The sequence below is a fragment of the Capra hircus genome, chromosome 3 (genome assembly GCF_001704415.2).
Source record: "Capra hircus breed San Clemente chromosome 3, ASM170441v1, whole genome shotgun sequence".
Classification (NCBI taxonomy): domain Eukaryota; kingdom Metazoa; phylum Chordata; class Mammalia; order Artiodactyla; family Bovidae; genus Capra; species Capra hircus.
In genome coordinates, this window is record NC_030810.1 from 98,382,792 (window position 1) to 98,409,717 (window position 26,926).

Consider the following 26,926-nt stretch of genomic DNA (forward strand, 5'->3'; position numbering starts at 1 on the left):
ATGTTAAAAATAGCAGTGTGACTAAGGTGCTACTCCAGTTAGACTAGGGATGGCCCCTTAGAGGAGTCACGATTGCAAGAGGAGGTGATACTGGTAATGAAAAAGAGGAAGAGAGGCCAAGCTCTAAGAGAAGAGCATTTCAGGCAGAAAGGTCAGAATCGATCCTGAGGACTTCCCCTGCTGGTACAGTAGATAAGAATCCACCTGCCAGTGTAGGGGACATGGGTTCAATCCTTGGTCCAGGGAGATTCCACATGCTGTGGGGCAACTAAGCCCGTGCACCACAGCTATTGAACCTGCACTCTAGAGCCCATGAGCAGTTAACTACTGAGCTCATGTGCTGCACTGAAGCCTGTGTGTCTAGAGCCTGTGCTGCGCAGCAAGAGAAGCCGCCATGATGAGCAGCCCATTCACTGCAATGAAGTCACTCCCACTCGCCACGACTAGAGAAACCCCGTTCACAGCAACAAAGACCAGTGCTGTGAAAAGTAATCAGTAAAAAAGAACAGGTAGGTCCTGAGACGAGAAGGACTTTGAAATCTTGGGGAAGAGGGAAGGCCAGGGTGGCCAGAGCAACATGAGGTGAGTGAGGAGCAATCAGAGGAAAAGGAGGCTGGCAAGAATGGCAGGGTGGGACCAGCAAGTGCCTGGTAGACCATGATGAGGCATTTGGATCTGACTGTATATGTAAAGGCAAAACCACTAGAGGAACTTAAGCAAGGGGGTGATACAGTCTGCTCTTCTCTTCTGAATGATCACCGTGGAGGATGGATTAGAAGGGAAAGAGTGGGCACCAAAGACCAGTTAAGAGGCCATGGCTGTCATCTAGGTGTCAGGGGGGTAACGTGCTGCAGCAGACAGTGAAGATGGGAGAAATGTCAACTTTGAGATTCACCTTGTAGGTAGAGATGAAGGGTTTATTGAAGAACTAGATGTGGGAATGAGTGAAAGAAAGGAACCCAATAGGGCTCCCAGAACAACTACGCAGAGATGATAGCATGTGCTGGGGTGAGGAAGGCTGGGTGGGTGAATAGGCCTGAAGAGCTGTTAGATTTCCAAATGGAACAGACACTTAAGATTCTAAGTCTGGATCTCAGAGAAGAAGCCCAGTTGGAGATCTAAGAGTCATCAGCATGTAGACGCTTCATAAGGTCATGTTTGTTGACCTTAGCCAGCTTCATAGCTTCAGATAATATCTTTACCTAACCTAAAGGAGATCAGTCCTGGGTGTTCACTGGTAGGACTGATTTTGAAGCTGAAACTCCAATATTTTGGCCACCTGATGCAAAGAGCTGACTCATTTGAAAAGACCCTGATGCTGGGAAAGATTGAAGGCAAGAGGAGAGAAGGGGACGACAGAGGATGAGATGGTTGGATGGCATCACCAACTCAATGGACATGAGTTTGGGTGGACTCCGGGAGTTGATGATGAACAAGGAGGCCTGGCGTGCTGCAGTTCATGGGGTTGCAAAGAGTCGGATACGACTGAGAGACTGAACTGAACTAAACACCCTCTATCCCAGAATAGCATTTTTCCATCAGCAAGAGTAGCAAAGTAAATGACTGGATGGAATGTTAAAAATCTACCATTCTAAAGAAAAAGCAACTCCAGGCACTGGCATAAGATATCAGACTTCGCAAAAGCTCTGCCACCAACCCCCTCATTTTATTAGTGAAGAGTTTGGTGTGCAGAGAGGTGAGAGACCAGTGATGTCACACAGCTGGTACATACAGAGCAGAGTCAAAGCTTAGACCTACACGTGAGGACCCCCAGCACAGCGTCCCCTCAACACAACCTCCAACAGCCAAAGTGGCCTGATGATATTAGAGTCAGTGGACTGCAAACAAGGTCAGGAGTATATCTATTCCACAAATAATTTTAAACTTAAAATTTCAATCCATATTTGAGGCTTTCATTCTTTATCATTCAAGAGTGAGAGTTCTAGGTGCAGCATAGAACCAATAGGACCAAAAGTTTTAAAAACAAAAATGTCTTCTGGGAACCAGGCTGTTCATCTCTATCGCTAAGGCTCCTCTGAACCCCATTTATCTTGGTCATGAATATCAAGAGGGTGTCTGGCTCCCAGGAGCCCTGAGAGTCTGCATCAGCCCTTTGGGACTGTGGTGATGAAAGGTAAGGCACCACTCCGTGACCTGCAAAGCACCACTAGAGGGCTGCAGAGACTAGCAGTGACAGGCACAGACAGCCATCACCTAGTGGTCCAATCTCCCTTTAGGTGGAGGAAACTGGAGCCTCGGAAAGATTAAGTGGCGCTCCCAAGGCCACCCAGGTGGTGAGTGGCAGAACCACAATTCTGTCACAGGTCCTCTGATTTAAAATCCAATGTGATGTGACAGCAAGTACCTGGATTTTAGAGCCAAGAATCTCCTGTGCCTTGTTTTGGGTAATTGGTCAAATTTCCTAACTTGTCTGAACCTCTGTGTCCTCATGTTTTGTGGGCGACAGTGCTTCTGCCATGCTATGGATCAAATTATGTCAGTAAGTTAGCAGAGGTGAGAGGTGTGGCATTTAGTCAACACTGGTCAGGCCTTCCCCTTATAGCTGGGGCCCTGGCTCCTCTCGGAACTCGCTCAGCTTCATGAAGCAGCTTTTAGTGATGAATCCAAATGATTCCATCTGGTGACAATACTCTGCCGCATGGTGATGTGTATAAAGGGCACTGAGTATCACTTAAAAACAAACAAAACTGTAGGAGGTGTAATTATCTTTAACAAGGAGCTGGGGTAAATAAAGCGGCTTCCTTGCCAATGTCCTAGGATTTGGATCTCCAGGTCCCTTCATCCATCCCCAATCAGTGAATGTTTGTAGAGGACTTCTAATGGGCAAAGAAGTGTGCTGAGGAGACAGACAGACAGACAGACACAGACACAGACACACACAGACACACACACACAGACAGACACACACAGACAGACACACACAGACAGACACACACACACAGACAGACACACACACACACAGACACACACACAGACACAGACACAGACACACACACACACACAGACACACACACACACAGACACAGACACGCACACGCACACGCACACGCACACGCACACGCACACGCACACACACACACACACACACACACACACACTGCCCTCACCATAAATCTCTGAACCATCCTGCTTCAGGTATTGCCTTTGTCACATTATTTATCTTATTCCATTTATTCCCACAATTTATCTTTCTGCATGTATTCCCACAATAGTCCCGAGACCTGAGAGTTAGGCCTCATTGGCTTGATTTTAGAAACTGAGGTTCAGAGAAGTTAAGTAACTTGTCAGAGTTCTAGCAAAGCTGGAATTCAAGCTCAGCTCTGCCTCTTCACTGTGTCCCCCTTTTCTTTAAGGTGCTTATAAGGTAAAAACACAAGAACGTGGAAAATGCCATAAAAAGAAGGCTATTAGGAGTTCCGAAGGAAACTTCTGAGGGGATCAGAAAGGAATTCTGGGGAAAGTGACTGGCGAGGAGGCAGGAGAAGAAAGAAGGAATCCCTACACATCTCTGTGCAGGAAATCTGAGGTACTGAATCATGGTGAATTTGGTATATAAGAGAAAGAAAAAGACAAAGACACACACACACACACACACACACACTCTAAGCGTGATTGAATTCTATAAAAGAATACTTCCTGGAAGGAAGTAGGATCAAAAGTTGAAGTGAAAAATCTAAAGTTGGAGTTGTAACACCAGCGTGCTTCACTACCAGCTCACCCAGGAAATTAATTTCATGTTGGATTGTTCTATTTTAAAAACCCGATGGAAGTGTCTCCACAAGGTAAACAATGGGAAAGACTTCAGGAACTTCCTAAGGCATTTAACACAGCCAAAGGCTGGCCAGACTCAATTGACCAGAGTATATTGGAGGCCAGGGAATCCCAGCTCACTTCCGCCCCCCGCCCCTCTATTCCCCACCTGGCCAACCGCCAGGTAAAGATGCTAGCCCAGTGGCCAAGTGCAGCAGCTGCAAGGCAACCCCTGCCCTGGGCTTCGGGGGTGCTGCCCACCGGCACATTAGTCATTGTGAGCATCTTCTGAACATGACCGTCCAGATGCTCTCGCAAAGCAGTTCTAGAAATAGCCAGGCACCTGAATGTAACCCGACACAGGAAGCACCCTTCCATCCGGTGTAAAGCACACTCCTCCGAAGGGGCAGGGAGAGGAAGTCGGAATACGAATCATTCATTCACCCACCAGAACTGAGCTTCCAGCTGAGCCAAATGTAGATCTCAACCTTGGCTGACACATTAGAATCACCTGGGAACTTTTTAAAATACCAATGCCGGGGCTCCACCCGAAACCAATTAAGTAAGAATATCTGGGAGTGGAGCCCAGGCCTTGGTATTCTTTAAAAGCTCTCTGGATAATTCTTCTGTGGTTGCGAATCACTGTATGAGATTATACATACCAGAAAAAAAAAGAGAGAGAATCACCAATCAAGCCTCACAGAGCTCATGGTTTCACAGAACCCTACAGTTTGCAATGTGTTGTGTTCCCCGCTCCCCTCCAGCAGGTAACACTGATTGACCTTCACAATCAGCCTGGGAGAGTATTGTTTCTTGCCCATTTCATAGATGAGACAGCTGAGGCTCAGAGGCGGTATCTGGTTGCCCAGTGTCACACAGCAGGAAAACAGCAGGGCAGGCATAGGGACCAGGTTTTCTGAGTCAGGTCTCCTATTCCCATATCACTGAGCAACATACAGAGGAACTGGACTTGGGAAGAGGTCCAGGGCACATCATAACTGCACCATGGCCAAGGTCAAGCCCTGAAAGAACACGGGAGTCCTAGATGGACTGACTGGTCATAACAAATGTCCACCAACCAGCTGATGTCCAGCAGTGTTCCTAAAACTATGCCTACGCTGATCAATGGTCTGTTTATATAACTATTTTCATTAAGGATTTTTCTAGGCAACACAGCCTTGTGGCCAGAATAGTAAGTAAACACGTAAAAGATCACCTTGCCAGGCTCAACAATTGGCCTTGGGATATGTATGCTAACAACCCCTAAGAAGAACACAACTTACTGCACAAATTCTTGGGCTGTTAACAGTAGTTAGTACTAGCAGGTTGGCTGACTTGCTGGCCATTAATGAACAGTCAATAGGTGTTTGAGGGGCAGCCTGTGTTAATAGAAAGAGGAAGACAGGTGCAGCTTGTGGCTAAACAGTGGGCCAAATGCAAAGGCTTTGAAATCTAATTCCCTCTCCTTGTGGCTGTTTAGCCTTATGAAACCTTTGCCTCTTTAAGCTACACACAGCTTTGCCCACCCGGCAGTGGGCTATAACATTCCCAAGGTGGGCCCGGAGATGTTGAGTCTCATTTCCGGAGCACCAGTCCTCTGGGGACCAGGAATTACTCTTCATAACAGATTTACCAGTCCTGTGCTTCTCTCTTTAGCAACTTTGGCCTGGGCTCATCTCTGTCTGTTCTTCTAAGCACTCTTCTTTCTCACTCCTGGTGTCTGTCACCTATAAAATGCAACCCTCTCATTTTGCAAATGAGGAGATTGAGGTCCAAAGAGAGACTTAGCCAAAGCAAAGTTGAGGGTGGGAGATCTAGGACCAGCCCAGCCTCCTGGTCCAATCCAGTTGCTCTGTAAGGACAGAACAACCAGGACTACAGAGCATTGCCTGTGTAGATCCCATTCCAATCGCTAATTCAAGGAACACACAGTTACCAGACTCATTGTTAGCAGTCTTTTTTTTTTTTAATTTATTTAGCTGTGCTGGGTCTTAGTAGTGGCATATGGGAGCCAGTTCCCTAACCATGAATCGAACCCAGGCCCCCTGCCTTGGGAGTACGGAGTCTTAACCGCTGGACCACCAGGGGAGTCCCCAGACTCATTTTTTAAATATAGCTTTATACCAGACTCATTTTAGTGGCTCTCAGGCATGGGTCCAACCTTTGGCAAAATCATGATATCAATAAAGCTAGTCGTATAACCTCTCACCTCTTTCATGTCAAGAAGGAATTAAAGACACCAAGATATGTGACTAAAATGGATTACTAATACCTCAGTATATGCAAAACTCGAATCCATATTTTAAAAGAGCACCCAGGAGGAGATGAATCCAAAAAGAAGGTCTCTGCCAATAGCACATTCAGTCTGTGATAGCTGAAGTTAGCTGACCTCAACTTCTTCAATAACAGTAGTAATAATTCTAAGCAATATCATCACCATCATCAGTGACCTACCGTTTACTGAGTGCCCAGTACATTCCAGGGCTTCCCTGATGGCTCAGATGGTAAAGAATCCGCCTGCAAGGCAGGAGAAATGGATTTGATCCTGGGTTGGGAAGATCCCCTGGAGAAGGGAATGGCAACCCACTCCAGTATTCTTTCCTGGAGAATCCCATGGACAGAGGAGCCTGATGGGCTACAGTCCACAGGGTCTCAAAGAGTCAGACACAACAGAGCAACTAAGCACACGCGGTACATTCCGGGTGGTGTGAAGCATATGTATCACTTAACGCACATGTGAAGCAGCTCTTAGTTTCTCCATAAGTAGGTAAGAAAACTCAAACTCAGGGTGGGTAATAACCGCACAAGTTCGCAAAGTAAGTACCTGAGCCAAGACATGGCCGTTATACGATATACATAAACCTCCTGGACTGAGACCTTATGTGAACCAATCTCCAGAAATTGTGGTCTCAGAAGGGATTGCATAGATCCAAGGATACACAGGAGAGAGAAGCACCTGCTCGCAAGGGGTGAGCACCTTACAGTTCCCTTCAAACTGCCCCTGAGCCCCATCCCACTCCACCTGCCCTGGACCATTCATCTCCTCGTTAGTCATAGACCCTGGAGGCTGTGAGGGAAACAGGCAGTTTGAGCCAGAGTGCCAGTCCTGGCCCAACCCTGGAATGGAGCCTGCTGCCTGTGACATTCATCAACTGGTTAATTTCAGAAAGGCATCCATTTGCACCAGCTGCTTAAAAAGCTCTTGGCCCTCAGGAGACGCTCAGCCAATCACAAGGTAAAGGCAGGGAGTTTTTTCTGGTAACCACATTCAACTGGGTGTCTGCCTGCTGCTTGTTTGGTTGTATAATTTCAGCAAAGCTCAGGAGAGTAAGGAGTAGAGTTAAAATGAATGATCTTATTTCTTTTAAATTATTATTCTTATATTTATGGCTCACATTTGTCCTTAATGTACTCGTGCCCTATTAACCTATTATGATGGTGATGGTCATGATGAAAATTACTGCTGTTGCTCTCTATGTGGTGAGAGATGCTCAGCTCTTTCTGACAGGCTCTCTCCACGTAGCCACATCTCGTCTGAGTTATACGAAGGGGCGAGGGAAAGACCACGAGTCTAAGAATTGTGCTGAACTCTGTCAGTACAGGTTCAAGCCTCAAGTAAGAAATTCCTTTTAGAAATGACTGATAAACCAGAATGCAAACACATTCACATAGAAAAGGAGAGATCCTTCTCCAATCCCTAGAATTCACTGTCGAGTCCCATTAAGGGAATAAACACTTTGTGACCACAGATTTAGAATAAAGGGCATGGGACTTCCCTGGTGGTTCAGTGCTTAAGAATTCACCTGCCAGTGCCGAGGACACAGGTTCGATCCCTGGTCCAGGAAGATTCCATATGCCTTGGGGCAGCTAAGCCTGAGAGCATCAGCTACTGAAGCCCACACGCCCTACAGCCAGTGCTTTGCAACAAGAGAAGCCACTCAAACGAGAAGCCCGCACACCACAGCTGAAAAGTAGTCCCTGCTCTCTGCAACTAGAGAAAGTCCATGCACAGCAACCAAAAGCCAGCACAGCCAAAAATAAGTAATAGAATTTTTTAAAAAATTAGAATAAAGGGCATGGAATGATCTCAAGAAACCATTGTACCTGCCTGGGGTGGGTGTGGGGACTGTGGCAGGCCAGCCTCCCTTCTACAGCTAATACTTATCAAGGCCTCTCAATGTGCCAGGCACTGGACAGAAATGATCTCAGACTTTGCAGGAGTCCTAGGAGAAGGCTACCAGCTATCACCTCATTTTTGGTGGTAAAACAGAAGCTTAGAGATCTAGGTCAGTGTACTCATCCACACCCAGGTGTGTCCAACTACAAAGTTGACTGCTCTCAACCACCTGCTCTGTCCTGTTTCTCTAGGATTAGGGCTACTTAAAAAGCTGACATTATCTGGCCATACTTGGACTACCTTCTTCCCTTGATAGCATTGGAGACTTCTGATTGATTTTTGCTTCCATTTTCCTTTTTGTGGTCTCTATGCAAGCCACCTATCTGGCTGCATTTAACAGTTTATATTTTTGTTTTAAACTCTATGGTAAAAAGTCAAGCCAGGAAAATGTATATTATATATTAGAAGTTGGTGAACCACAGTAGAAAGTTGGGGAGGGAAGAACACAAACATATTGTGTTCTTTTATTCAGCAACAAATCTGTGCTGAATACCTTCTGCATCCTTGTGCATGTGTGTACACGTGCACTGAGTAATGTCCAGCTCTTGTGACCCCAGGGGCTGTAGCACACCAGGCCCCTCTGTCCATGGGATTTCTCAGGCAATACTGGAGTGGGATGCCATTTCCTACTCCAGAGACTCTTCCTGATCCAGGGCTTGAAAGTGGAAATCAACCAGTCACGTCTGACTGTTTGCGATCCCATGGACTATATGGTGCATGGAATTCTCCAGGCCAGAATACTGGAGTGGATAGCTTTTCCCTTCTCCAGGGGATCTTTGCAACCCAGGAAGATCTAGGACTTAGAGCTGGCAATAAAAAGATGAACAGGTCTAGGCTATGCCCTCAAGTTCCAACAGTGTCTTAGGAATGAGAGTGGGAAACAGTAATGATCCAATGTTCAGGGTATCTGGAAGCCAAGGAAAATGTATGACCTGACCTTGCCAAAGTCTCTGGGTAGAGAAGAGGGCTGGTAAGCCTTCATAGTGCTTTCTAAACTATACAAATAACTTCTATTAATTCACTGATAGCATCATAAGATCAATTGAAGTTCATTTTTTCAGTTCCTGTTCAAAACCACCTTAATATGACAAATATTTAGAAATACTGACTCATAAAGAAATATGAAGTGGAATTAAAAATAACAATAATAAACCAACATTTATTAATTCAGGTACCAGTCTAAGCTCTTTACGTGTAGTAACTCCTTTATTTCTCACTAGAACTGTAAGAGATGAGTAGTAATACTATTTCCATTTTACAGACTAAAAAATTGAGTCATAGAATGATACAGATGGCCAAGTAACACTTATTGTCTATAATGTACCTGATACTAAGATTAAAGCAAGGAGTAGAGAGAAATGAAAGTTTTAATTAGAGTAAAACTTGGGTCTTTGTGGGTAAGTGAACGAGTCGGTAGATACTTTCTGAGGGCCTTTCAATGTCACACCCTGAAAATCCTTCTTTACTTTGTTTCATATGTTGTGAAGTAAGGAAAAGCAAGAGATGAGAAAAGGAGGAAAGTAGACTAAGGCCACCAGGGCTTTTGGGAGATAACTCCAACCGTTAATACCAAAGAACCCGCACTCAGGAGGTAAACAAGAAACATTTGTGGAACAAAGTATATGAAGGAAATAAGTTGTGGAGGAAAAATAAAAAGCTCATTCAGAGATGGAAAAATATTGACCAGAAAAGAAAGCAAAAGCAAGTTCACAAATGGCCAGTGGGAGTGATGGGGAGGAAGTGTGACAACAGACACCCATACACAGACCTCATGGTAGGTTTATCAGGGGTGCCAAATCTAACATTAGACTACTTCAAGTTCAAACAGTGGTAGGCTCTGCCACTCTCAAGTGTGACTGTGGGCAAGTACCCCAACCTCTCTGTGCCTGGTTTTCCTTGGCTATTATTTGTGGATAATATTGGTACCTTCCTTATAGAGCTGCTGAAAGATAAAGTGAGATAATACAAACACAGGAACCCTGGCACACGGTCCGGTGCTCTATGAATTTAGCCATTGTTATTAATCCTAAACTGGTGTGAATAAAACAAGACAAGTAGCATTCCAGCCTTTTCATTATATACAGCCTGATTATTTCTCGACAGAAGTTGTGGAAGGGACAAGAGGATGATGTAAATAGCCAGTTAGTAAGATCCTTGACAAACACCAAAGGAACTGAGACAAGCCATCATGGAGAAAAAAAGGTCACAACATGAGTCATAAGGAGGATCCTTGAAATGGGCCAGCAAATGTACCTCTCCAGCTCTTCTGAGGATGGATCCGGAGAAAATGAGCTTGCTTCATATAGGAGGGAAGAATTTCCTGATGAGGGATGATGTATTGAGTTCTAAGGGAGAAGGAGTGATTCCTGTTTCCTACTTTTCAGAGCTTTAAATTATAAAAAGATAGCTACTTCTTATCCTGCTGAAGTCGGGGCTCAACCAAGGCCCAGGGGTTCCTAGAAGAAAATACATTCCAAGTCTCAGGCCTAAGAACCTAGCATATGACCCATTCTCGTAGAATGTGTGTGTGTTAGTCACTCAGTCATGTCCAACCCTTTGTGACACCACGAACTGGTGTCGAGGCTCCTCTGCCCATGGAATTCTCCAGACAAGAAGAGTGGAGTGGGTTGCCACTCCCTTCTCCAGGGGCTCTTCCTGACTCAGGGATATAACCCATTTCTCCTGCATTGGAGGCAGATTCTATACCTCTGCGCCACCAGGGAAGCCCATTCTCCTGGTCGTTTGGTTCTATTTTCTCACCTTCAACCACTAACTAGCTGAGCACCTACTGTTTGCTACACCCCCTTGAAGGTCCCACACTTCATAAATATTCTAGGCCTCTCCTCCCTGCCAGGCCTTTCTGAAGCACCACAATCGTGCACGTGTGCATGCGGTTCCCATTCAACCCCAACACTCTGGCATTCTCCAGGAGCCTCTTTCTGATGCACATGCTCAAGTCAGCCATAACGAGTGTCACTGGTGCGTGCGCCTGAGGACAGGTTGGAGGAGACAGCTTCACGCTGGTTCAGACACTGAGCGCCCCCTCAAGTTCCAGGTCTTCACACACGCACCTAGCAACCAGGGCCCCAGGAATCATAAGCACGATGCACTGACTTCTCTTGATTTCTAGAGTGCTGAGTAATGGGAATAAACAAAAGAAAAGAACCATATAAATAGACCACTCTAACAAGTGATCACATTCACACATAGAAACCACAATAGCAAAGCTGAACAACAGGGAAACAGCACTCTAATGAGACCGGAAGGCTGTCTCAGTTTCTGGGCTCTGCTGGCTTGTGTTTTGAAACTCAGTTGCAGGAATGTCCCGAGGGAGAAAATTCCACCAGGGCGGACTATTATCAAGCTGTCGTGAAGGAGGTGGGGAAAGCTTGCCAAAGAGAATCTGATTCGCAAACTGCTCTTAGAAGGAGCCAATGCTGGGTCTGATCAGAGCTTTTTCTCTTAATGCTGCCTGATTTTTTTTCAGAAATAAATGCCCAGGGTTACACTGCATCCTTGCAAACTCCCGGTGAAGGCTAGTGGTAGGGCTGGGTTAGAGGAGTGTAACCTGACCCCACCACCTGCTGGCAAGCTGGAAAGCTGGCTGCAAGGTTGGAGGGAAGGAAGGCAGCCTTCAAGAATCTTTGTGGAGGGCTTCGCTTCCTCCTCTTCCCATCTTCCCACTAAATGGCTTATTTCTCTGGTAGAATTCTGATACTCAGAGCCAAGGTTCTCCATGCATAAAGCAGGGATGATAACATTTGTTATCCACTTTTCCAGGGTCTTACAAAGCTTCCTGTTCTAATAGTTATGACACATTTGAACTTCTTCAGCAAAAGGTGACCGTCTGTAATCACCTTGAACTGTTGTTGGCAAATGATATTTATTGAGCATTGACTTTGGATCAGACCATGTGCTGGATATTATGTATGTATTATCTCATTCAGGCCTCACATAAGGCTGTCAAAGAAGGTGTTGCTAACCCTGGCTTTCTGGCAAAGAAAAGGAAGCCCTGAAAAGTTAAATAACCTTGTCTAAATGTATACAGATAAAAAGAGGTAAGTCTGAGTCTGAAGTTTTCCCAATATGTGGCTCAGCCTTTCCTGTATGCTGTGGACTGTGTCTCCCTGGATTTCCTGTTCATTTACCCAGTGACTACCCACTATGTGCTAGGTGTTCTTCATTCCTTTTTTCCAGATATAATATCTCTGTGTCTGTTTTTGTGTCTTTTTGTCTCTTAGTTTCCCTCTGCTATTCCTCTGCCATACTCCCCTCAGCCAGGTGGAGAACAGCACTCTCATCCTACAGCCTAATCATGGACCAGTAGTTCTGAACCCTGCCATTCTGCAGCCCCATTCTTATCACACAATTTCAGGAAACCTCAGTACGTGTCCCCTGATGACGGACAGGGGGCCAGTTCAACTACGTGAAACTGGCAGTTTGGACCTCTACCTCTGCTGGGTGACCCTTCCTTGGAAAGGTCTGAAGAAGTCCATCCATTCATGAAATACCATAGTACACTAGAGAGTAAATCACATATTGCTTTGTGACAGCTCTTCTACCATTGCCTTTAACAACTGGTTTAGCTCTTACATCTTTTACGTATTTTTATCTTGTTCCTGGAAGGAGGAACCATGTCTTATGTCTGTTTCATCAACAGCTCCCATCTGCTTAACACATGATGTGTTGTTGTTCAGTCACTAAGTCGTGTCCGACTCTTTGTGATCCCATGGGTTATAGCCCGCCAGGCTTCTCTATCCACGGGATTTCCCAGGCAACCCACTGAAGTGGGTTGTCATTTCCCTTTCCAGAGGATTTTCCCCACCCAGGGACCGAATCCATGTCTCCTGCATTGGCAGGCAGATTCTTTACCGCTGAGCCACCAGGGAAGCCCATCCAACTCTTAGGCATCCAATAGGTATTTGTTGATTGTATATCCCCTTCTTGACTCATTCTGTCCCTTGCTGGATAGTTCCCATCACTCTCTCTCCCATCCTTTCTTGTTTTTTCATTCCTTCCCTTCCTCAGTTAACTCAGCATAAGCCACGGAGTCATGTTTACCTACTAAACCACCTTCTTTGAGTAATACAAGTGGAAAGAAAACCAAATTTGGAGTCTTATGATATAAGCTTTGATCACTACATGACGACAGAGATTGCTGGCTGCATCACCTTGGTTAAGCCACCAGACCCTTCTGAGCATCATTTTCCACCCAATCATTGTTCTCCAGGACTTTCCCCTCCCATACCATGCCACAGAAACATATTGCAAAGGTCATCAATGTCTTCAGTTCAGTTCAGTCACTCAGTCGTGTCCGACTCTTTGCAACCCCATGAATCGCAACACGCCAGGACTCTCTGTCCATCACCAATTCCTGGAGTCCACCCAAACCCATGTCCATTGAGTCAGTGATGCCATCCAACCATCTCATCCTCTGTTGTCCCCTTCTCCTCCTGCCCTCAATCTTTCCCATCATCAGGGTCTTTTCAAATGAGTCAGCTCTCCGCATCAGGTGGCCAAAGTATTGGAGTTTCAGCTTCAATTTCAGTCCCTCCAGTGAACACCCAGGACTGATCTCCTTTAGGATGGACTGGTTGGATCTCCTTGTAGTCCAAGGGACTCTCAAGAGTCTTCTCCAACACCACAGTTCAAAAGCATCAATTCTTCAGTGCTCAGCTTTCTTTATAGTCCAACTCTGACATCCATACATGACCACTGGAAAAACCATAGCCTTGACTAGACGGACCTTTGTTGGCAAAGTAATGTCTCTGCTTTGTAATATGCTATCTAGGTTGGTCATAACTTTCCTTCCAAGGAGCAAGTGTCTTTTAATTTCATGGCTGCAATCACCATCTGTAGTGATTTTGGAGCCCAGAAAACTAAAGTCTGCCACTGTTTCCCCATCTATTTCCCATGAAGTGATGGGACCGGATGCCATGATCTTCATTTTCTGAATGTTGAGCTTTAAGCCAACTTTTCACTCTCCTCTTTCACTTTCATCAAGAGGCTCTTTAGTTCTTCTTCACTTTCTGCCATAAGGGTGGTGTCATCTGCATATCTGAGGTTATTGATATTTCTCCCGGCAATCTTGATTCCAGCTTTTGCTTCCTCCAGCCCAGCGTTTTTCATGATGTACTCTGCATAGAAGTTAAATAAGCAGGGTGACTATATACAGCCTGGACGTACTCCTTTCCCTATTTGGAACCAGTCTGTTGTTCCATGTCCAGTTCTAACTGTTGCTTCCTGACCTGTATACAGGTTTCTCAAGAGGCAGGTCAGGTGGTCTGGTATTCCCATCACTTTCAGAATTTTCCACAGTTGATTGTGATCCACACAGTCAAAGGCTTTGGCATAGTCAATAAAGCAGAAATAGATGTTTTTCTGGAACTCTCTTGTTTTTTTCGATGATCCAGTGGATATTTGCAATTTGATCTCTGGTTCCTCTGCCTTTTCTAAAACCAGTTTGAACATCTGGAAATTCACAGTTCACATATTGCTGAAGCCTGGCTTGGAGAATTTTGAGCATTACTTTACTAACGTGTGAGATGAGTGCAATTGTGCGGTAGTTTAAGCATTCTTTGGCATTGCCTTTCTTTGGGATTGGAATGAAAACTGACCTTTTCCAGTCCTGTGGCCACTGCTGAGTTTTCCAAATTTGCTGACATATTGAGTGCAGCACTTTCACAGCATCATCTTTTAGGATTTGAAAGATCTCAACTGGACTTGCATCACCTCCACTAGCTCTGTTTGTAGTGATACTTCCTAAGGCTCACTTGACTTCACATTCCAGGATGTCCAGCTGTAGGGGAGTGTGAGTGATCACACCTTTGTGATTATCTGGGTCATAATATCAATGTCTTACCTACAGTTAAATTCAGTAGACTTTTTCCAGCCTTTTAATTTTGACCTCTCATCACATTTGTCCTTATTGACCAGTTTTTCCTAAACACTATCCCTTCAACCTTTATGATATTGCTTCATCTGATACTCTTCTGACTTCTGTAGCTGCTGCTTCCCCTTATTGCTGTCATTTTCATTTCTTATTAAAATAATTAAAATAATTGCTAGCATTAGTTGATGCTTACTATGTGCCAAGATTATGCTAAACTTCCCAGATGCTATTCCATAAGATAGGTACTATTATTAGTACCTATAATAGACATAAGAGAAACAAGTTTGACCCCTGGGTCAGGAAGATGCCCTGGAGGAGGGCTTGGAAACCCACTCCAGTATTCTTGCCTGGAGAATCGCACGGACAGAGAAACCCGGTGAGCTACAGCCCATAGAGTCCACAAAGAGTCGAACACGACTGAAGTGACTTAGTACACATGCACACAGAGAGGAAAAGACCAAGGCTGAGAGGTAACGTAACTTCCCCAGGGACATACAGCCAGAGTTGTCTGTTTCCAAACCATATTCTCTCAACAGACACAACATGCTTCTCACCCTCCTTTATAGGCTGTCTTCCTCTACGCTTCTCTTTACTTTCAGAATTCCATGGAGCTCTATCCTGGGCCTGTTTCTCCTCTGTCATCTCTCCCTGGATAATCTCACCCACTTTTTGTCTTTAACAACCATCCATGTAGAAATATTACTATCCTCTGTCCTCAGTCCATGCTCCTCTCCTGAGCTCCAGGTCTTTTTCTCCAACTGCCCAAGGCACAGGAACATATGATGTCTCACATGACTTGTTATCTTTTCCTCAAAACCTGGTCTTCCTCCCAGACTTCCTATCTCAGTAAAATCACACCATTATCCAACATTTGCCGAAGTCAGAAAACTCAGTGTCATCGTTTTCACCTTTCATTTACCCTCCCTAACGTGGTTTCAAAGGCCCTTTAAGACTTGGTTCCTGCCTCTCTTTCCAGCTCCATTTCTTCTGATTCAGCCCCCGAGTCTTCACTTAACTGATCACTCTTTGCAGATCCTAGAACGAGCCAGCTCACTTCCCTTTTCTGTCTTTCCTGTCTCCAGTTGTTTTTTTTTTTTTTAATTGTACCTATAACTGTAATATTTTCCATCCCTTGCCTCTCTCCTAGCTCAACCTTGCTTACCTACCAGTCAGTTCTCATCTTAAATGTCACTTCTTTTGAGAATACTTCCCTACACCAGATTAAACCTTCCTGCTGACACTCTTATTTTCCTCAAACATAATCTGTCGCACTTCATTGCAATTTTACTATTCAGTTGTTGATATAGTCTTGTCTGTTGTAGTATCTTGAATATCTAGCACAGCGCCTTGTTTATAAAAGGCTCTCAGAGTATATTGAATGAATGAACTGCAAAATAGAGTTAACTACTTCTCAGTTATATTGGGGAATTGTGGAAATTGTATGACATAGTATTTGTTATTACACTTTGTAAGCTGTGAAATTGTAGAACAAACCCCCACAACAATAAAAAAAAAAAAATGCATGGTTGATCTCCCATACTTTTCTAGATTTTTCATCCTCTTTCTGGACCCACCATCTCAACAGTTGAGAGATCATGATGCATCAAAGTCCTGTCAGCTGAGACTTGCCCTGTGCTCTCTCACATGGGAGTGCCTTTCTGATCTAGGAGCTGCTCAAGTTGTCTTCCATACCATCTCTGTCAGTTCCGTCCCCAACTTGGCTCAAGCAGCAGCTATACCAAAGCTTTGTACTCACCCCGCAATAGCTACAGCTTCATGCCGGCTCAGTCCAATTGGGTTCTCTTGGCTGATTCTCGCCACCCTTAGGAGTCTTAGCAATTGCCTTTGCACTAAGGATTAGCATCTCTGTTCCTGACCACCCTAACAACCCCTCTTACTTTCACTCACTCCAGAAACTGAAGGAGAGGGTTATAACCCAAGGTTATCCTGGCCATTGGAAAAGTTGATTTGGAGAGGAATCGAATGCTGAAAGGGTTTTTAAAGCAAAATCTCAATCCAGAGATTACAGGGAAGGGAGATTAGAGATGATATGAGAAACGGAAGAAAGAGAAACAAGGGGTATGTGTGAGGGTAGAAGAGTTGTTGGGCGAACAGGGTAGTGAATCCATCCTCCCAGGTCATACTCTATTCCCTTGAGAGTGATATACCTCACCGAAGCAGGGTTGTGTCTCTGGCTAGCTCTGAAAAGAGGTGAAGGTCCCAGTCTCATCTGGTGCTACCCAACACAGGACGTATTGATCTGTACATTTGATCTCTTGTGATTTAATTTGGAAACAGAGTTAGGTATTCAGAACCATTCCTGAGCTTAGAGGCCAAAAAATCAGAGATAATATCAAGTGATCTTTTAAAAAAAAATCACCACCAGGGTTATGTTGTGGGAGAGTCAACCACTGCATCCGTTGGCAGTGACAAATTATAAAAACAATCATGGTAGCAAAAACCCTATAACCTCATTCACATAAGATGTTATAGAAGTAAGTGCCTTCTTCTCCACTTCAGCACCCCCTCCTTAGATTAACACCCTTTGCGATTTCTTGAAACCTATGCTGGATGTTTACTAACCCGATTTTAGCTGTATAAACATGTGAGGGGAGAGCAGTTAACGTGATCTCCCTGGAACATCCAGACCAGGCATGGACAAACTTTTACTATCATAGATGATAGTTTATCTGGAAATCTAAACACTGGAAATCTCTCAACACTGTACATATGCTAAGTGTCTTAAGTGTTATATTTGTTTGAAATGAATATATCTAAACTCCACACACAGAACTGGTGGGATACTCCAGGTGAGCCCTTCTCTCCTAGAGCCACGTGAGTGCAGACCCCTCTCTTCAGTCGCTGTGTCTTTCTCTTCCCCCCTCTCCCCCTCCCCAGCTTCCCCGTGTAGAGCCTCTTTCCACCCTCCACCCTGGGCCCAGAAGCAGCATAGCTTGTAGAACAAAGCGCTAAGCTTACCTGCACCTTTCTCTGTTTCTACCCTGCAATTTGGGGAAGTGACAGAACTGTCATAATGTGTATGTTTAAGTCTCTGAGTTTTAAATTCAACAGAGGGGGAAAAAAGATGAAGATGAGAAGGGTAGCAGACAAATTTTATAATTTTTCAAGATATTAGTCCCATGGCCTCATTTTTTTCACCCCCACCTCCCAAAATTCCTGCATAACAACTAGATAGAATGATAAGCAGTGACACTTTGGAAGGCAGCCAGTCTAACAGTATTAGAGAGATAATATAATTTTAGAACTGGAGGGGGCCTCCGACCTGATTTAATCCAATGCTCTCATGTTAAGATAAGGACAGTGAGGCGCAGGGAGGTGTTGTGACTTGCTCAAGGTCACATAGGGAGTTTGGTCTATTACCAGCCCTGTGGACAGTCAAGGCCAGGCTATCTAGACTTGGGCGGGACTCAAGCAGCAACAGCAGAGTCTGTGCAGAAGGTTGGAGGCAATGATGAAGTGAGGAGCAGGGGCTGGAAGAAAAGAAGCCAAGAGAGGTTGCAGAGGAAGATGCTGTAGCCGCACAATTTCAATCCGAATGGTCAAGCCTGAGACATCTGGGCGTGAGAGGTACCAGATGGGCCTGGGATAGGCAGCAATCAGGCACTGGGCAATTCACTGGGAGTCAAGGCAACCGGAAGAAGCTGAGTCAAAGAGGCTGATTTGCAAGCAGCGCAGGGCTCTGCATACAGAAGCCGCAGCTGCAACTCAAGGACAGCATTTAGATTTACAGAGTGTGGATAGGACTTCTGGTCAGCGTCAGTCACCTCAGCCAGGCCTGTGAATCACAGCCAAATCTAGATGAGTTGTATTATTGACCATGATAATGGGAGGATGAATGGTGGCTGTGACTGCCTGCATGGCAATCAACTTTTAAGATGGCTAGAAATTTTGATCTGGCCAGCCCTTGGCCTGGAGAATAACGTCCCAGAGACACAGTGATCACTGTGAACAGAAGCTACTTCAAAGACAAAGGCCATGATGCACAGCCCTGTGATGGAGGAGTCCACTTTGTCATGGGTCAGAGCCCAGGCTAAACACAGACCTTAGTTGGGGAGGGGGAGGGGGGATGAGGAGAGTGATGACCTGGAGAATGAAGAGAACTGAATGGACTGTTTTCATCTCATGGAGGCAGAAGCTATCAGTGGGGCAGGAGCAAAACATTGGTGCTACGGATACTAAGATGGTAAACCTCTAAATCCTTTTACTGACAGTATATTCAGAAGATTTTGTCACAGATCCTGAGAAAGTCACTTAACTTTGCTACGCATCAGGCTAAATCAACACAATGCAGAAACATCTGGATGAAAATGAAATGCCTCTGTCAGTAGTCTGGGTGTTTTGTCGACCTGACATCAAACAGCTGGATCCTTATAAACATTTGGATGACGCACTGAATTTTTCATTTTTCATTCAGAACACAAAATCATAGACTCTCCGGCTTGGCAGGAACTTAAAGGTCATCTAATCCCTGATATTTGGCATAGCCTCAAATGACCTGTTTTGTGTTATTGTGCACATTAAACGCTTAAGATATGAGGATGTGTTATGTCTAATTATACATATTGTATCTTATTTAAACACATATTTTAACATTTAGTTCTCCTTGGCTGTTTAATTGAATTGTAAATGAATTGTTTACAGGGTAGACTAAATTATTATATGTATGAAAATACAATGAAATTCTGTAATTAGCCCAGACTTGAATTTGGAGGAAAAAAAAGCTGCAGGTGCATAAATGTGGGTGAACCTTGGTATTTGATCAGCACAGAGCCAGAAGACTGCCTGGGTTACCTTCACTCCTAGAGCTCCTTGCTTAGTTTCAGAAGGAGAGCACTAGCCAAGGAAGTCTGCTTCACCTCTGCTTCACTTCCTTACTTACACCTGCCACTTAAGGAGCTCCAACCAGGAGTCTGTTCCTAGACTGAGACTGAAAGGAAAGTAAGGGCAGAGGACTGTGAAATTCATTAACTCCAGAGATCTGTTTCAGCATCTGAATCTTTCTCATCCAGATGGCGAAGGCTTCATCCCACCCCAGCCCCCACTCCATATTCAGAGAATTCCTTTAAAAATATTTCCACAAATACAGCTTCGAAGAAGAGACAAGCTAAGGAAGCTTCCTCTCCCATAATTCAGCTTCTGGTCTAAAGTATGCATTTAATGTCCCTGACAGTCTGCATGGAACTTTTCATTTTTTCTTTTTAACAAGTGGCTCTTGGAGCCATTGTCTCATTTATACAGCTAGGCTCCATAGAAATGGGTATGGCCAAATTAACACACAGAAGCAAATGGGAAGCATTTTCCAAAACTAAAAATGTGTGCACTGACTTAAAATGATAGTCTGGGGAGAAGAACTAAGTTAGAATGTCCAGGAAAAGGAAGAAAGGGTGAAATGAGATGGTGAGTCAATGAGGCAGGGAGATCTAGGAAGACTGTTCTGGATGGCAGGAGATGTAGATAAGGAGGTTCTTATATTTGCAGTGATGAAAGCTTATAATAGGATGGAGGGGAGTCGGTAGTAAATCAATCAGTCAGCCAGCCAGCAGCATTTGCTGGGTACCCACTGTGCACAGAGCATTCCCGATACTAATAACTGTAGGGAGTTAGCCAGACTGTAAAAGACCTTCTAAGATGAGCTTGAAAACTAGTGGAAGAGATTGCTGCAGAAAAACAACAGCTCTGTGAATGTGAGCAAGAGCAGAGAACATATTGAATAATGAAGATAGCTATAACTCAAGCAGGCATTAATACAACCACATGCACAAAAAATAACTCAAGCAATCTAGATAGTATAGGTTTTATATATATATGTATGTCAGAGTTAACGTCTATTGAGTATTTGCTATGTGGCAGATATAGTATTAACCATTTTATACACATCAGATCTTGAATCTGCCTGCAAAGCAGGAGACCCAGGTTTGATTCCTGGGTTGGGAAGATAACTTGGAGAAGGAAATGGCAACCCAATCCAGTATTCTCGCCTGGAGAATCTCATGGACAGAAGAGCCTGGCAGGCTACAGTTTATGGGTCACAAATGACCAAGTGACTAAACCACCATCATGAGAAATATGAACGAGCCTGTGAAATCTAAACATCAAGTAACATGTCCATTCGTGTGGCATGAAATGAAGTAAATGAAAGGTATGGATCTGAGGTATAAGAACTTCACCATTCAAGGATTTGACATAACTCGTCATGACTATTCATGAGCAGCCCTTAAAGTGGAGGACATGGATTGATTTGTAATTTACTCAGACACCAGAATGACTTATGCTGGGCAGTGATTCTCTTAGCTGTTGAGAGAAAATTGCTTACTGCCCACTGTCTACATCTCAGTACAACTTGGTTGTTCTAATATGTTTCATTGAGTTTGTCATCACTCTTTTGGAACAATGCTTGACTGCATTTTATGGGTGATAGTATCAACTATTATTTTAACTGAGAGCTTGAAGACTTGCAAAAGATCTTAAGACGTATACTTCACAAAGGCAAAAGTGTTTCTGCTTTTAAAGAGATGAGGAAATACCCCACTGATATAGGTAAATTCTCCAATGTCTTTTCATAATATCATCTAGTCCTAGGTTAGGATAGTGGTGAAGACAGAAGGGCCTGTATCTGCCGTTATTTTATAGATGCTGCAACAACAGCGCTGCCCTTCTTTAGTCTCCTGGGGAGTAACATCTCAAGATCATTTAGAGTTTGGAATGGAGAATTATAAAATATATCTTGAATGGGTCAATTTTTCTTTTAAAGGACAACTGGCTTCGTCCTCCCATTCCCAGCTGTGCTGAGAGAAGTGGCCCTGGCTGTGCCTTGAATGAGGGTGGCCATGTTCCCTACTATAAGAACCTTTTCTCTGCCCTTGGATCAAATGCACAGCTGACTCCTGATACAAAGGCAGGCAATCTGAATTTTGTCAAGTAACCCCAGTAGTACACAAAGCTTTGCATCAACAAGAGTGATGATTCAATAGGGCAATAAAGTTCTTTCCGGAATTTGAACTGAGAAACTCAAAGAAAAATATCTGTACTATGAGATGCATCAGATGAACATGGAATGAACACAGAAGAACAGCTGGAGAGAACAGACTGGTCATGCTTGTGATGAACAGTAAGGAGATGAAGGACCACCTCTGGGGTTCGTCCTCCCAGTACCCATATGGCATTTCACTTACTGTGAGGTCACTGTTCCAGATGGTATGATGTGTCTCTCTTCTTATTGCCACAGGTATGACTCAGTAATCTCCCACTGACTGAGGTATGCTAAGGGAGTACTGGTTCCTGGGGGAAAAAATTCCAAGACTGTCAGAGGTGGTTAGGGATCATCTAGTCAGTGCTACTCAAAGTGTGGTCCAAGGACCAGTGGAATCCACCACCATTCCAGTGTGTGGGAACTAGGAATGGAAACTGAGTAAGCATTTGAGAATTTTAACAGGAATTTGACCTTGCCCCAACATCCAATTTTTTGTCTGTTGAATCTAATAATAAAAAATTTGAGCTTGCTTTTTGTAAATTTGTGGGGATTTTTTTTCCAGTTCATTTTTCTAGTATTTTTATTATTTTTTAAAATTATGAGGAACAGTTGACCTTTGAACATGAGTTCAAATTGTATAGATCCACTTACATGATGATTTTTTTCAGTAAATATGACCACAGTTATACAAGATCTGGTTAGTTGAATGCTCAGATGCAGAACCACGGATATTAAGTTACATCTGGATTTCAACTGCAGTGAGTTGGCCCCTTTAACCTGAACATTGTTCAGGGGTCAGTTGTACATGAAGGGTTGGAAATTTTTTTTAAAAATTTCAAAATGGGTATTTCTCAAGAGATAGTTTGAGGACCACTGATCTAATCCCCGGCTTTCAAACTGTGAACTTTGGATCCATGAGTGGGTAGCAACCCATGGATCAGTCATGAAATTAATTTGTGTAGGTACCAGCATTAAGATGAGAATAGAAAGTATCAGGGTACATTGCATGTGATAAGGCAAAGTACTGTTTCATAAAACTTTATTTTTAACAGTGTATGTAAATACACACATGCATGTATTTATATATATGCCAACAGGGAAAGAAACCCAAGAACCCCATGTTTGTTTGTCAGATGTCTCTGCTTTCCTTGTAGGTGTAGGAAAAAATTTTCTCATCACTGGAAAACTATGTGTTGTCTATAGCATACCGTTTTGCGTTATCTGATTTTGATTCAATGAGAGCTGTACATTATACAACTCTGTACATTAGAGATAACTGATAACATTGTAAAAACACTTCTTGTCTGTAGACATGCAAATTTCCATCCCTTCTGGTAGAGGTTCAGTTGACTCTCATGTCCCTTAAGAAAGAAGCCAGTTTTTCAGGTTTTTGCACATTCACATCGACATTCCTAATCTAGAAATGGGTCTGTTTTCTTTTGAATTCTCTTTTGAATCAGTTGTGGCATCTACCTAATTCCCTCACTGACTGAATTAAAACCTCTAATGAGTGTTCATTCTAAATCTGTTGAGAGTCATGATTTTACCTTTCTTGAGAATAATCTTTTTCACAAAAGTCACAGTAGACCTTTCTTATACCATCAGGTTGTGGTGTTTGTTCAAACTTAGATCATTTCTAATGAAATGGGATCCCTCAACAGGAAGCAATGCCTGGGTCCCCAGCAAGACTGACAGGCTTGCTCCTGGGTTAACTTTCTGCTACTGTCCTGATAGGAATCAAAAGGGATCTCAGCTGTGAAAGGTCTTTTCTTGTGAAGGACCATGTGCCATCAATGATCTTGATTGCTATTCCATAAAATTATCCCTCCCATGCCTTATACCTGTGATATTTTAAAGTATATATCTCTTTCACTACAGTTCAGAAAAATTTGAAAATACAGTTAAATGTGGACTGGGCACATGAGAAGTTCAGTTCAGTTCAGTTGCTCAGTCGTGTCTGACTCTTTGCAACCCCATGAATCGCAGCATGCCAGGCCTCCCTGTCCATCACCAACTCCCAGAGTCCACCCAAACCCATGTCCATTGAGTCGGCGATGCCATCCAACCATCTCATCCTCTGTCGTCCCCTTCTCCTCCTGCCCTCAATCTTTCCCAGCATCAGGGTCTTTTCAAATGAGTCAGCTCTTCGCATGAGGTGGCCAAAGTATTGGAGTTACAAGGTCTCAGATACAGCAAGAAACAACACTAGCTTGAGAATCAAAAATCTAGATTCTAGGCCCAGCTTGACCCCTAATTAGCTGTACACCTATGTGAGTGCATGAATGCTAAGCCGCTTCAGTTGTGTCAGTCTGTGTGACCCTATGGACTCTAGTCTGCCAGGCTCCTCTGTCCATGGGATTCTCCAAGGCAAAAATACTGGAGTAGGTTGCCATGCCCTCCTCCAGGGGATCTTCCAACCCAGGGGTGGAACCCCATGCCTCTTACATCTCCTGTATAGCCAAACAGGCTGTTTACCAGTAGTACCACCTGGGAAGCCCAATTAGCTGTTTAAGCTTAAACAAATTGCTTTTGTCCCAGAGTTAGCATATTAAAAAAAAAAATACTTTATAAGCTGTTCCACCCTTTCCTTCCTTGCCCCACCCCCACCCCACTCCCTTGACAGCCTCCAATTTTAGCTCTGACCTTTGGAATCTTCAGCCCATCCTCAGTTCCTTCAACCCCTGGGATCCTCCCCCCATAGCTTCAGTTCAAAAACATATCCATTGTGTTGTAATAATGTTTAATTCTCTGCTTCCCCCACCAGACTGTGAGTTCCCTGAGCGACAAGGCGTGTCCTCTCACCTTTGTTCCCCGGTCCATCACGGAGCCGGACCCTCTCCTCTGTCCTCAGCACACACTCCACCCACTGTGTCTCCTGTTCAGAGTTCTCTCCTGAACTCCAGGCCACAGAGACAACTACTTGCCAGACATTTCCACTTTGCGTATTTCCTAAGCTCTTCAAAAGCAGCGTGCTCAGAACTGGCCATAGCTTCCATTTAGAATCCTCACCTCCTCCTGAAAAGTCCCATCGCTATGAGGGATGTTGCAGTCTACTTGCCGCCCAAACCAGAAAGCTTCAACACCTCTCTTTACTTCATTTCCACATCCAACCAGTTTACATGTCCCTTTAGTCCCCCCTCCCCCAATTCTTAACTCCATCTGCTTCTCTCCCTTCTCACTGCTACTGCCCTAGTTCAGACCACATGGATAATAATTGATAGTTTTGATGGTATTTCCGTGGTACCAAAGTGTTATAAAAAAGTAATAAAATCCTCTTCATACATTAGATCTTCCAATGTTTATGCCTACTCTGAGAGTTTTAGCGCTGTTAATAGTCCCATTTTACAGTCAAGGCAATTGAAGCTCAGAGAGAATAAATAACCCAACCTGGGTGGGTTTGTTGTTGGAACTTAAATCCCTATCTCTCTAATGCTGATGCTTTAGCCCATAACCATTGCATTAAAACTTAAATATTGACTGCTGTTGTTTCCTACCATTAGCCTTGCCCTTTTAAGTCCCTTCACCATTCTGCTACCCAAGAATTCTTCTTAAAAGAGAAACCTTATCATGTATTCTCTGCTTAAAACCCTTCATTGTTTTTCCTCTGCCTGGACACAGTACAAGCTTGCGAATAGGTCACTAGGCCCTTTATAATCTGGACCATCTTACCTCTCTGGTCTCTTTCTTTGCCATTGTCACCTGCAGCTTCAGTCCTACTGAATCCTTTGCAGTCTTGAGGATGTATCTTGCAGTGTCTCCCATTCTTCTTACCGCTGTGCCTTTTTCTTCTGCCTGGCAAACTTTTTCCCCTACCTCCTTACCCGGCCAACTCTCAGTCACACTCCGATTCTCGGCTTAGAAGTTTTCAACTCTAAAAGCTCTCTATGGGCGCTCGTGTTCCCAGAGCACTGTGTATTTTCTGACAATATCACCATGACTCTACACTGGAAGTACCTGTTTATGTGTTAGCATCCTTGAGCTTCTGGATGGTGGAGACTGCTGTGGTGTTGCTCTTTGCTGTAAGTTGGGCTCCTTAGACGCACAGCCTAAGATGAAAGTTCTTATCATGTGATTTATTGAGAGCGTACTTTCAGGTGAGACCTGTGGAATGAGGGAAACAGTATAGGGTAAGCTGAGATCAGCTGTGGGCTCAGCCTAAGTCTGATGGTGGGGGAGGAGCTCTACTTCTTGAATGACAACACGGAGTTGTCCCACCTTGAGGCTAGAGGTTGAATTTTCACCACCCCCACAAATATCAGTCATCTCGTTTTCTACAGGCTGGCCCCTGAGTATGTGTGTATGGGTGGGGATTGGGGGGCCACAACTTCCCAGGTATCACTGTGGGGAGTGATATCCGCCTACAAGATCCAGCAAAGGTTTCAACTGAGAGTCCTCAGGGTCTGAGATAGGTATGCCCTCCAGGTAATGAGGATCTACCACCTACCCTAGCAGCTAGACCGTACCTGCCACCATTACACTCAGTAAATGTCAAAGGAGTAAATAGCATAACTTTTTTCATTCATCTTCAATTTTTTCATTTATTCCTGGCTTGGTGATTTTTCTAATGAATTAAATCCCCTAACCTCCCCAATCTTGATTTGTTTTAAAGGTCTCCGGTATTTTTGGTCAACTTTTTCTGAACTCTAATTACTTTACAGGGTTCCCAAACTTGGGTAACTAGTTTCTCACTTAGTATGTTTTGTTCCATATTAGCCAAACATGTTCATGAGGGCGTATTTCTACAACTTAATTAGTTGTGAAAGGTCTGACTGGTCCCTAGTAAGAATGTACTCATCTTCTTAAATCAAGCAGGATTTGTGGGGAGAAGGTTTCTCTCATACCACCAAATGTGATTTTAAGCCATTTGCCTAAGACGACTTGCTCTGGAATATCTATACATTTCCTAAGTAGTGTGTGTGCTAAGCTGCTTCACTCATGTCTGACTCTTTTCGATCCTATGGACCACCAGGCTCCTCTGTCAATGGGATTCTCCAGGCAAGAATACTGGAGTGGGCTGCCACTTCGTTCTCCAGGGGACCTTCCCAACCCAGGGATCAAACCCAGGTCTCTTACGTCTCCTGCGTTGGCAGGCAGG